The sequence below is a fragment of the Phaenicophaeus curvirostris genome, chromosome 2 (genome assembly GCF_032191515.1).
Source record: "Phaenicophaeus curvirostris isolate KB17595 chromosome 2, BPBGC_Pcur_1.0, whole genome shotgun sequence".
Classification (NCBI taxonomy): domain Eukaryota; kingdom Metazoa; phylum Chordata; class Aves; order Cuculiformes; family Cuculidae; genus Phaenicophaeus; species Phaenicophaeus curvirostris.
In genome coordinates this window covers 71,960,751-71,973,402 of record NC_091393.1, presented here as the reverse complement: position 1 = coordinate 71,973,402, position 12,652 = coordinate 71,960,751, and the positions used below count along the sequence as shown (strand labels likewise).

Below are 12,652 nucleotides of genomic sequence, written 5' to 3'. Positions count from 1 at the left end.
ATTAATATAACTTTTTCTATCAGAACAACCTTGAAATTTACCTTGGGAAGCTAAGCAATGTGTCCAAAAACAAGAAGCAGGAAAAGTAAGAGTGAGTGAATCAGGAAAATCATCTATTTGCTGAAGGCTTCCTGATGAGTAACAATGTCAGCTTGTGAGAGAGTGACAGTGTTCTTTGGGAGAATGTGAAGGACTGGGAGACAACAACTGCGTTCACATGCAGGAACATCCTAACACAGGAGAACTAGAAAATCTGGACTTTCCTGGGGCACAGCCTGAACATCTAGCATAGGCTGCATTTGCGCATCAAGCTGTGAAAGACCTTGCACACCAGCACCAGCTCTGCCAACCTTTACTATCTGAGCACTCATGTACCAGAGAACATGCGTTTAAATAAGATTAACCTGTGATAACCTGCATTAATAAGTGATATTACTGTCTGGTGGGGAAAGGAGGACATAAACTAAAGAAATGCTGGGTGCCAGCCATGACAAATTTCCTTCAAAACCACTGAATCACCAGATGTATATTTTGACTCAGAAGTCTACAGGCTGCATGTTCTGTCCCAGCTGTGTTTGAGGCCTGTGATTACTCTACTCTTCTCTCTGTGCTACAGCAGCTGAGTGACCTCACCAAACTTTGAAGTTTGCCCTTCCTGAAGCAGGAGATTGCACCAGGAGCCTCCAGAGGTCCCTTCCAAGCTACATTTTTCCATGTGGAGAGGCTGTGACCTGACACAGCAGCCTCTGCTCCCTATCTTTATGTGAGACAGGAAATCTGATAGAGGGGACATCACGCCTTTCCCTTCTTCTCCCACACCCGAGTACATGCTGGGAGCCTTTCACTTTGGAAAAAACAGAACACCAACCTGCTCAGCCCATCTCAGGAGAATCCCATCTGGAATGAGCAGTGTGCACGATGTGCATTGTTGCTTGCTGTTGACCAATATGCTCTTGAAAAGCTGAGTGGCAACCTCAGGTAGCAGGAAAGTCCTGCAGCAAAGTTTTTGTTCTGACAAAAGACACAGAGGAGGAAGGAAATTAGGATTTCTTATTTCTTTCTACACTGATTTCTCTTCCCCTCAAGTCATGCTTTGCCACATGCTGCTCTCCATTCGTGCTAAACCAAGGGGGATGGAGAGGATACTGTTAGCCAGCATGGAAAATTTCTATGTGACAGTTTCAGCATCACCTCCAATCCCTACTTACTCACACTGCCAGGATCCGCTCTGGGCTGGATTTACCAAAGTGCTCCATGTTGATTTAGCTCTCCTCACACTGAAACCTGTGGCACCTCCACAGATTCCAGTGGGAGCAGAACAAAGGCTGTGCCAAGCTTTTTTGAAAAATCCCACCATGTGTGTTTAATGAGGAATGTCTCTGGCAGAAAAGTTTTGAGTGCAACAAAGAAGATTTTTTTTATTATTTCTTTCACATTAAAAGTTCAATTTCTGCCACTTCTTAACCAGGAGGCAAATGCCCTGAAGGGTGGGTAGGACCTGCTCCAAAGTTACAAGCCTGATATAATCTATTTCCACCTGTAAGAGTCGGTCAAAGGATCGATTTCTGTCTCAACATTTTCTCATTTTTAGCCTCAGAACTTGACTGTATAAATCACAAATGCAGGCCTCAGAAAAACAGCCAGAGCTGGTACGGAACAAATGCTTTGTACCTAACTACCTGTACCTGCCTCCTTATCTCAAAAATGTTTTGTACCTGTCTTCAAGCCTCCTTGCTCCCTACCATTGTGAAAGATCCATGAAGCGAGGAGGAAAAGACAGGAAGATTAATGACGGGACTTCCCATAGACCCATAGCCAATAGAGCATGCGTGCAAGGTGATGATGACTACTGGCCTGCATCAGGAGACCCCAGGTCGACCACCGCCACCAGAAGGAGCACATGCGCAAGGAGAGGAGACCTGCAGACACTCATCTCTTGGCATGTGTGGCCTGCTAGGTGGGGATTGGCACATCTCCACAGGCAAAGGTGGGTCACAGGTGTATTGACTAGCACAAAAGACAGCTCTGGAGCACCTGAATTAGGGGGGGTAACAGAAGACCAAGACAGAAGAACACCCCTCCACTGTGGGATCACCTCTATCAAAGACTGAAACAATGGAACGCCTTCTGGACCAGGACTCCCAGAGACGCTGGACATCTGTGGACCCGTGGTGGTAGCTATGAACCCCTTTTCCTTCCCTCTTCTCCCCATCTCTCTTCTTGATCTCTGTCTGTCTTGATCTCTGTAAGTTGCTTTATAGGCATAACTAATAAAGTGCCAGTTTAGATCGAAATTTGACTCTCTTGACTCTTTGAATTATTTGCACTCTGAAATCATAAATGAAACAAACCACCACGCGTCCACTTACGGGCGGACCATGACACCACCTAAAACTGAATTAAACTTTTCCTGACATCTAAATGGTCCCTGTCACTTTATGAGTGGCCACCATCCTCAGGATCCACACCTCCCCTTCCTGCTGCAGCTTAGCTCTTGCCACAAAGGCATTCCTCACTTTCTATCCTTTTTGATACCCTTTTGCAGGGCCAGTCCTCACTGCAATCCTACTTCTGCTTTTTGCCCTCTCATTTGCTCATGGCCCAAAGCCTTATTATCCCATGCACCTATTCCTTCCTGTTCATTGGCACTGGAGTCCACAAAGTAATTTTCAATCTCTAAATACAGATTTGGCATGTGGGGAAATTGATAGCTACTATCCGGTACTAAGAAAAATCTTCCACCAAGGTAAACTGATCCCATCTGTCACAGAGGTCTCTCTCCTCACAGAAACAGAAGACACCACCACTAAGTCAAGTTTGTATTCTTCCCAAAACTACCCAAAGCTACATGATGTTCATTTTCCTTATTTTACCACAAGCAAGAAATGTTTATATGCTTTCAGCAATGAATGTGTTCTTCTTTGGCCTGCAGCATCAACAAACTGAGCTGAACAGCAAACATGGAATAAGAAATTTTCAAAACTAAAACAGGAAAGGGAAATCCTTTGCACAACAGTGAGCTGAATGAACATGGACTTTTCATTCACATTTGCTCAAGCTTAGATGTCAGTTTGCCAAAAACTAAAGAAAATAGAAAATTATTATTTTAAAATTCCCTTAAGCTGAAAAAAAACCTCCAAATTACATTAACAATATTACTCATTGCAATATTAGACAAAGCAGATGATAGGGAGCTTTTGAGGGTTTCATTATTGAATGAAACAATACATAATGCATCCAGAGATATATCTTGTTTTCACATCTGGTAGTAGCTCTGGTATTGGGTTATTCCACAAGCAGGTAGCAATAACTACTTTTAGTCAAGCTGGCCCTTACTTCATCCAGTAAAACTTGGTTTATGGCTGAGTGTTTGCTAAAAACATTGCATCTATGTGGGAAACCACGGCTCGTTCGGGGAGTCAGAGTGTGAGCTTAACATTGGCCTTGAACAGATGCCCGTGTATCCTTGGAGAAGCTGGAAGGTGCCAAGAAGAGCCGAGTAAACAAGATTAGGAAGCTGCCAGGCCGCAGGTGGAATCACCCAATTATGAAGTTAGAACTGAGAAAGAGTCATCCAATTATAAACTGTTGGTCTCTAGTTAAACCAATCATATATGAACGCGCAGTTCCTGAAAGGGTATAAAAAGTCTTGTAAAATCAATAAAGATGTCCTTTTGCCCACAACTCCTACATGTCGTGGATTATCCCAACCACGACCCATCTACCAAATACTAGACCTAACAAAACATGCAGATGCGTACCACAAGGAAGATAGACTGAGAAATTCTAACACTATAGGCATTTTCTTTGTCTAAACACCTAACCAAACAGCTCCAAGATACCCAGCTGTATACAGGACTCAAGGGCATAGACCCTCAGCACAAGCTCCTCGCACATGGTCTACCAGCCTCCAGGGCACACCAAACACAAGGTTCTTGTAGCAGCCCTCTTTTGTTGTGATTCCCTTATACTTCTAATGTTGCTGTTTTAGATCTCCATGAGTTCCACTGTCATCTCTTCATTCTGCTGTACAAGCACGTTGTATTGTTATATGTTGATCATTCTTTACCCAGAGAATCACAGAATCACAGAATCACAGAATGGATCCTCCATCCCTGGAGATGTTCAAGGCCAGGCTGGATGAGGCTTTAAGCAGCCTGGTCTAGTGGGAGGTGTCCTTGCCCATGGCAAGGGGGCTGGAACTAGATGATCTTTAAGGTTCCTTCCAGCCCAAACTATTCAATGATTCTATGAAGTGCATTTGACAGCATCTGTATTAAGATTTTCCCACCTAATTTTGGTGCTACTCCAGTGAATCCAGTGACACACAGGGATTAACTGTGCTCCCAGTGTATAAAGAACCACAGCGGTTTTCTAACACTTCAAAATTTTGAAAAGTAAAGCAGTTCAACACTGTGAGGAAGAGAGCATTTAAAATCTTTCGAAAGAGATCTAGTAATGCTGGAGAAATTTGCTAATTATCTTTTTTTTTCCTATGTTTCAGAACAAGTAGCCTCTCACTGAACTCTTCCAACTCCCCTGTTGACAATATGAAACATGAACTAAAAGGTACTTGCAATTAATGGACAAAAAGTAAGAGTCAAAACAAAATTTTTGAACTCTGAGTTTTGGGATTTCAGCTCTCTTTATATAAGGCTTTTTATAGTAGGATCATAAATGGAATGAAGTATCGGCAGCTTGCAAATTTTTTTTTTAATAATTAATGAATATCAATAAAAGTTAATAGAATTCTCCCATTACACAACACGCAGGAGATCTGAATTCAGCACCAGCTGTTCAACAGCTGGACAGAAATATAAGCAAAAATCATAAAAAAGTGGAGGTACAGTAGGAGAGATTAAGTCTTTATCATTTTTTTTGGTCTGAAAACTGCAGAAAGGAGAGCTCCAGGGAAGCCTGCTGTTCACAGGTTTTAACAGCACAGATACTTTTCCACCTGCCTTTGTCACTAGAGGTCAGCACAGCATCTGAAGTGCCTCATTGTTCGTGTTTAAGGAATAAGAAAATTCGTAACTCTGAAACAGTGGTTTAGGAAAAGCTCCAAAGATAGAATCTGTGTTTCTGCAAAGGGAGAAGTGTGAAACGTGAGCCTCAAAAAAGAACAGAACAGCAACTGAAAATCCTAAAGTCAAAATCAGAGTAAAAGCACGATAGAATTTTCAAGGTTTCTGCAGAGCAACTAGAGTCTTATGATGGCTGTTTTTTAAAACACCCATTAACCTAAGGTAAAAGCTGTCACCTAAAATCCAGCTGACTCTAAGGGCTCTTCCTGATGCATGAGAACTCAACTATTTAATCTCCTGCACAACAAAGTTCCTACCCCAAGCTGAAAGCAGTTAGCTAGTCCAGCTCATGTAAAGCTAGCTCATACATAGAGGTCAAGGAGGTTGGGGAGGAATTAACTGAGCTGGAACAATTCCTAGGAATGCAGGGGGTGGGAAAAAACAACCACAAACAGACACTCATCTTCCCAACAAAACAAACCAGATATCCACTGTGTGATCCTTGTGCCTTTGAAGTCACTGGGGAAACCTCATGCTTAGGAACTCTCACTGCGCACACTGCTATTCCTGTCCCCTGGGGCCTCTCAAAGGCCCCTTACGGCCAGCCAGGAGGTGACATCCTATCACAGCACCTGACAGGAACTGTGAAGGAGCAGCTCTTCCTTTTAGAAGAGGAGTCTGCAGCAGAGACAGGTGCAGGCAACAGAGATCTGGGATTGAAGAGATGTCACCTCTTGGTAGGGCAAATCAATCACCTACACTCCCAGCACATGTGCCAGAAAAAGGGTCCATGTTCTGTTATGATTTATGGTGGTCAATTCACCGCTGCAGCAGAAGAACATATTTGTCAACACGATCTAGACTTCCAACGGAGAACTGTATAGCCATACCCCTGCCCTACCCTAAACTGCAGCTAAAGGGCTTGGACTACGATGTTGTCCATAAGCTGACACAACAGTGTTTAGGACAACTTAATCTGTATCCCCTGCTCTAGCCAATATAAGAAATCGATACCTTGAAATCCAGAAATGTTTGGTTGGCAAATGGAACCCCCTTGGAACAGGGGCAAAGGAAGCTACAGGAGAATAAATTCACACTGACATATGGGAAACCAGTGTAAATGAGAACCTAACTCCATCAAGCCAATAAAAAAGTAGATGAATACTAGCCATTTTTAAATATTATCTTTCCTAATCTACATCTGACTATGAGGGGTGAGTAAAATGGTGTGCACCCAGCTTCTGGCAACCATGAAAATTAGCACATTCTGGCAGGGAAGTATTTTTCTTAGAGATTACCTGTAAAACCCATTGTTACTCTTCTATTACTATATTATTCTACAAAGGAGGAAACAATTTGTCACTGCTGTTTCTTTTCTCACTTTTTTTCCTTGGAAATTTCATTTCTAGAAGACACACATTAAAATAAATACAAGAGTAGAAAAGATCACCCATCTAAAGGCTGAAGTGCAGGACTACAATGCTTGAGATCTTCCATCCATTATTAAAACCATTGTGTCATAATGCATGGGAGTCAAAAATGGACACCTTGCTGTGCTAAGTGCTGTAAAAAAAAGGTTTTCTCTCAGTGGAGGTTTGAACCAAGAAAATAGGATGGATACAGGTGGGAAAAAGGAAATAATGAGATAATGCTAGCAATAGTGATAGCAGCTGCCCTCCCTGTATGAACAAGGAATGCAGTCAGGGGTGGGGAGGTCTGACATGCTATTCTGAGCAGCCAGGACAGCAGAGAAGCCACCGAGAAAGATGGGCAGCACCAGAAGAACAACTTCTTGGAGCACAGTTTACCTTTGTGGAACAAAACACTACCTGCCACTCTACAGCAACAGTGCTGACACTTTTGAGGGATGGTGGAACAAAGGAGTTTTGCAGAACAGCGAGTTAATGTTGCAGTTTTTTATAGCAGCTTCTTACAAGCGAGGGAAAAAACACAAGGGCACTTGCGTGAAAACTTTACGTGTTATCCATAAATCAGTTTGTAAATATGTATATATATATAAAAGATGAAACCATGAGCTGGCTGGAAGCAAAGACCTGTTCTGCTAGTCTGAATTATGTATACCCTAAGCAGGTCAGAAGATATGACTGGAAAGTGAAGAGGGGACAAGTAAAATACAAGATGGAGAAAGGATTAAAAGCAAAAACAACCAAGAAAATAAGCTTTCCACATAAAAGCATTACTTCCTGTGATACCTTTGTCAAGTTACTCTATTTCCTCATCAATACCATGAAGATAATATTTCCTTATCCTCCTTCCTAAAAGATTTAAACTCCTGGTTGTTCATACAGAAATCAGTCACAGGAAAGAAATGGGGATGCACATAAAGTTTGGGCCCTAAGAACTTGTATATTTTGTAAATGAAGCTTTAACATAAATCTTCACTATTATGCCATCAGGTTTAATGTATGTTCTTTTTATAAGGTACAGAGAAAAAAACATGCATTGTGTTTTGGTAAGCAAGAAGGTGAAAAACAAATTAGACTTCTGTTTGTTGTCTCCCTTCATTACCACACAACCAATCTGAACCACACAAAGGTAGTTTATGGCGTAAGGGCTTGCAGAGCATAACTACGCTAACCTCACGAGGCCACAAACACACAGGGCAGACAACCAGCACATTATCTTCTAAGTGTATGTTGACTCACAGCTTGAGTCCAACCCACATTTTTTCCATGAGTTCTTTTTTTCAGGTCACAATGAACTGTTCCTCAGCTTGCCCCATAGCTGTAAGTGGTAGATCTTTTGGGATATTTCTGTGTTTTGATGATTTGCTTGAGTGGCAGAGAGGAGGAAAACGATACATTTTCTGTAGAGTGCATATATACTACAATTAGAAAGCCCTTTAAACTCACAGCTCCTCAACTGCTATGAACTGGCACAGATCCATTAAAACCAATTGGCCAGATTCCCCAGACAGCTCAAATTAGTGCCGCTCCACTGAAGCTGATGAAGCAACACCAATGTGTAGAAGATAGGAATGTGGCCCACAGTCTGCACTGCAGTCCAGAAAGACCATCTGTGTTTAACAGGATCAAAAATCAAAAGGAAAGTCTGTGTCTTTATAATTTACTCAATACTTCTGAGACAAGTTATTTCCCTGGTGTTAAGTTAGGTAGACTAAACAAGAGCTATACAAGATAAAAACCTGTTTATTATTGTTCTTCCTCACTATAGCTTTACCACGGAAAGTTAGGTCATTTCTTGCAACATATTCCATAAAGCAAGGAAACATGAAAGCAAAAAGAAGACAAGTGAGGAGACAAGAGGGACAGGAATAACACTGTAAAGAATTCAAGCTATTTAATGAATTATAGGCATGAAAAACTAGAGTGTGCTGTCCTGCTGGTGCTGACTTTATGTCAAACCCATTCCCACTGATGTCAGTGGAAAGGGTGGCATAACACAATGCTGCTCAGCAGCACAAGGGAGGGGCAACATAAAAGCAGAGGAGGTGGCTTCAGTAGTTCAGCTTTTTCTTTCAGAGGCTGCTCTGAAAACCTTCCATACTGAAATGTCGTGGGAATTTGATACCATTTTCACCGTTCTAATTGTGAAAGGCCACACGCGGATCTAGAACGAACTCAGTAATCATCACTAGAGCGGAAATCATATCAAAGCATCTAGTTTCATGTTTTGTGACTCATTGGTAGAAATCAAAATTATTTGTGCAAAGCTTCTTTGAAGTCTCCAGCAAAAAGCAGTGTTTTTGTCATGCTGCCATTGGATATCTCAGTCTGAGTTCTCTGGTAAAGAATTCACATTTCTCTTTACATGAACAAGATGATTCTGCATACAGGAACTCACCAAATACAGTTTGCTTGCATTCTTAACACGTTCACACATCCATGTATTTTCAGGGCACAGAGTGCCCTGAAAGACAAGATGCATTGAATTCCAGGGGACCAAAACCATCCCCCCGAGTTCTGGGCACCACAGTGCTACTCTGCATCTGCTCATACAGCCATTTTTTGTCCTATAGGCTAATGCTTAAGAAAGGTGAGTAAAAATGGGGCTATAGGAGAAAATATCCATACAACCCTTCTGCTTTGACACAGAAAAATGTAACTGCACCTTACAAGTATCTGCCTTCAGCAACTCTTTCTCACTCTGCTCCTAGCTCTCTCGTGACTCCATCAGCTATCTGATCGATACCCAAAGGAAACACTGAAGTGGAAGCTCTGAAGACCTCCCTCAAGACAGACACTCCTCAAGACTGTAAGGGTAAAATGGGAGTGAAAAAGTTTGCACATGGGTGAGAATTTCTTCCAGTGGGAAAAACTGGAGTGACAGAGGAAAAAAATTCTGCTTTAGCCCTGCATTCTCTTTTTAATATTCGGAGATGCTTTGAATAACATTAAGAAAGGATGTGTGTGTTTGAAAGAAAGGCTGCCAGCAAAATCAGTGTAAGCATTCTCCTGCCAATTGTGCTCTACTGGCACCATTCTGGTTTACCTTTATAAAAAAAAGTACTTTCAGTGAAAACCTTGGTCTTCAGTTATTATAGATTTTTGAGAAATCAACAAAAATCTTTATTCACCCATCACTTGTATGTCTCTTCTTTTCTTCATAAACAATCACATTCTTGTCATGAGAGACAGGTCTTTGCAAAGTTCTCAAAAATGCACGCACATTCCTAAAGATGCTCTTGATTTTTAAAATTCTCTGGCATCGCCTAGCCTACCTAAAACTAACACAGATTTGCAAATTCATACATAAAATACCATACTAGCTAACAGTCATGATCATTTCCTACATAATATGACTTAAACAAAAGGTTTAACATTTTCCAAATTCCTCAAATGCCACAGGACCTTAACTCTCACCAATTTCAGCAGGATACATATGTGTATATTTCACATAGAAACCTTAAACAGAAGAAAAATTACTTATCCGTGTAGCAATATCTTAGCAACCTTTTAAATCTCTACCTTCCCACTAAAATAATCACCAATCCCAAACCATGCATTACAGTCTTAGCTACCTTCAATAAGCACATTGCTGTTCTAACATGAAACTACCAATGTAAAGACTAGCAGAAAGCCTTTTTACAGCATTTTACACTATTTGTATAAATTGAAAGAAAGGCGTGTACCTCAGACAGCAGAAATTGTGGGAAGAGTGAGAAGAGATAAAGTGCCAGGTAAGTACAGTATAACATTATCATCTTAACTGAGTATAATGGGAAAATATTGTTTGGTTTGTGTTTGGTTTTTAAGCTTGACAGGTCCTTGGAAGCATGGTTATGTATTTTTAAAACCACTAAGCTGAAAATATTTAAAATTTGAAAGCTTCTGATGAAAACTTGACCTAAAGCCTGTCAAAATAATTCTTTATCTCAAATTAAGTCATAAAATGTATTTGAAGATTTTAACACAGCTGCCATTCAAGAGCTACAGCTGCACAGCCAATCACATTGAATTCATGCATGACAATTAGGTTTCCATGCATGTAAGTGCACTTCATTTGCTTAAAGGCTTCTAACCTCTTAGTCTCCAACTTCAGGCTGCAAGTAGATCTCACTGAGGAAGAAACTACTTAGATGAGTTGGTGATTCACAGACTTTAAACATCACTCTTAAGCATCTGGGATTTGCACCTCCTATATCATACATTTTGTCATCCTATAACCTGTTAGCCATGTTTGTCCTCTTTTCTAAGCCAAAGGAAATCTTTGTTCTGATTCTGTAATCTCAAACAATTTCAAAGATATAATCAAAATTAAATATTTAAGGGAGGTGATAATTACTTAAGAGGCTAAGGTCGAAAGTCCTAGTGCTGCTATCTCTCCTCTTTTTTTTTTTTTTGAGTACAAAAAATTATATCCTAGCATGTTTTTTAACAAGTCAAGTCTCCACAGGAGAACAGTGTCTGCAGGGCAATCTTTTATCAAATTCTTCTGCTGGGGGAGGGGGGGCAAAAAACCCTAAGATCTTTCCTTTGTTTAAATGCATTTCCTGCCTTCCTTACTGCTATAGACTGTGTTGTGGCAGGCCTATTTATAGTCCAAAGAAAGGAAAAAGCACCACTGGAGGCAGGAAAACTAAGTTGGGAAAGAATAGAAGGAAGTGTGGCTGCCATTTAGCCAAACAATCTAGAACTAATTGAGCTCAGAAGAGCCCCAGCCCAGTGAAGCTGCTGGGAATGAACAGAGCACAGTCCTGCTTCTCCTTCCATGGCCCTCCCAGGGCTGCTGAGTGTGAGAGTCATGTACAGGACACTGCCAGGCAGCAAATAATCTCAGCATCACAGCACCATGCAAAGAACTCTTTAAAAGAAAAAGGAGTGTGCTGAAAGTTAGATACCTCTCAAATTAAGGTAAGTGTCTCTTTCAGGCATTTCTGCTTGCTGCATTCTCCATGTCTTTTTATATGTAGTCAGACTGGTGAATGAAAACAGAATGAGCTTTGGAGAAGGAGTTATATCTGATTTTTAGATAAAGGTTTGGTAGGACGCCTGAGTTTTAGGTAAAAAAGTCTGAATTCAATTATGAATTCTTCAGAACTTTCCTTAAGCAAAAGAAGTTTTTTTGTCATATATCCATAAGATAACTTTGTTGTTTTCCTCACCTGAGTCATGTTCATCTTATAATTTGTGATTCAGTACTAGAGAAATGTTGACAGTAACCATATGCCCCAAAGAAAAAATAATGAAGTCAGCTCTGCATTGGGTTAAATATATAGATTTAGAGACAGATAAATGGAGAAGTATATGTAATATATATTTATACAAGATGTGTTAATTTAGAATACATAAACATATCAAAATACATCATTTCTAACTGAAATTCCATGAGAATTTAATTTTGTACTCATGAGGTATATTTGAACATATGAACTTAGCCAAAATTAAAGCATCTGAATTTTCTCTAGTTTTAGAGTTTATTATGGTGGGTTATTTGTGTATGTATGCAGGCATGCATTAAAAATATACTATATATAGATATCAATATATATTATTCATTGTAGTTTTGCATTGCAATACCATGTAGTTACCATTCTGAGGCCTAATTTAAACTGACAGTAGAATGTGAGTGGAAATTTTTAGTCTACTTATTACCAGATACTACACAGAGAGTTATGATATCATGACTGCCTGTGTAAGGTGCTCCTATTTCATAGAACCATAGAATAACCAGGTTGGAAGAGACCCACCGGATCATCGAGTCCAACCATTCCTAACAAAAGAGACATATTTAAGACATACCAGTGTACAGACCATATTAATTCATGGAATTAGCTTTGACAAGACAGACTATTAAGAAAAATGAGAATTTATTTTTACATTGTGTTTGATTTTGATTTCCAATATGACCTTTGCTCTTCTAACAAAGGAAATGCTGTTGTGATTTGAAGGCAGGAGGATAGAAGCTATAGAATACTAGATTTGGGATTTCACCTTGCAATTTTCATCTTCTTTGAATGATTTATGGAAAAAACCCTTTGTATTAGTCTCACTTGTGTTAACACACTACCTCTATGCATACACTACTCGGATTATTTATTTATTATTCTGATGTTGCTTAGGATTAGTGGTTTATGGCAAAAAGTTGCTGGTGAGTAAAAAGGAAGTATGATGTGTTATTATTCTGCTGTATCCCCATGGATGCTG

General features: G+C 40.2%; 1 protein-coding gene across 1 annotated transcript in view; it reads left to right on the top strand.

Annotated features, from left to right (window-relative positions):
* The first annotated feature begins 11,154 nt into the window (after positions 1 to 11,154).
* RASGRP3 (RAS guanyl releasing protein 3) overlaps positions 11,155 to 12,652 on the top strand; it is a 62,916-nt gene continuing 61,418 nt past the window's right edge. Inside the window, exon 1 of the mRNA XM_069852449.1 lies at positions 11,155 to 11,359. The gene's annotated coding sequence lies outside the window, so the exon portion shown is untranslated. The remainder of the gene's footprint in view (positions 11,360 to 12,652) is intronic.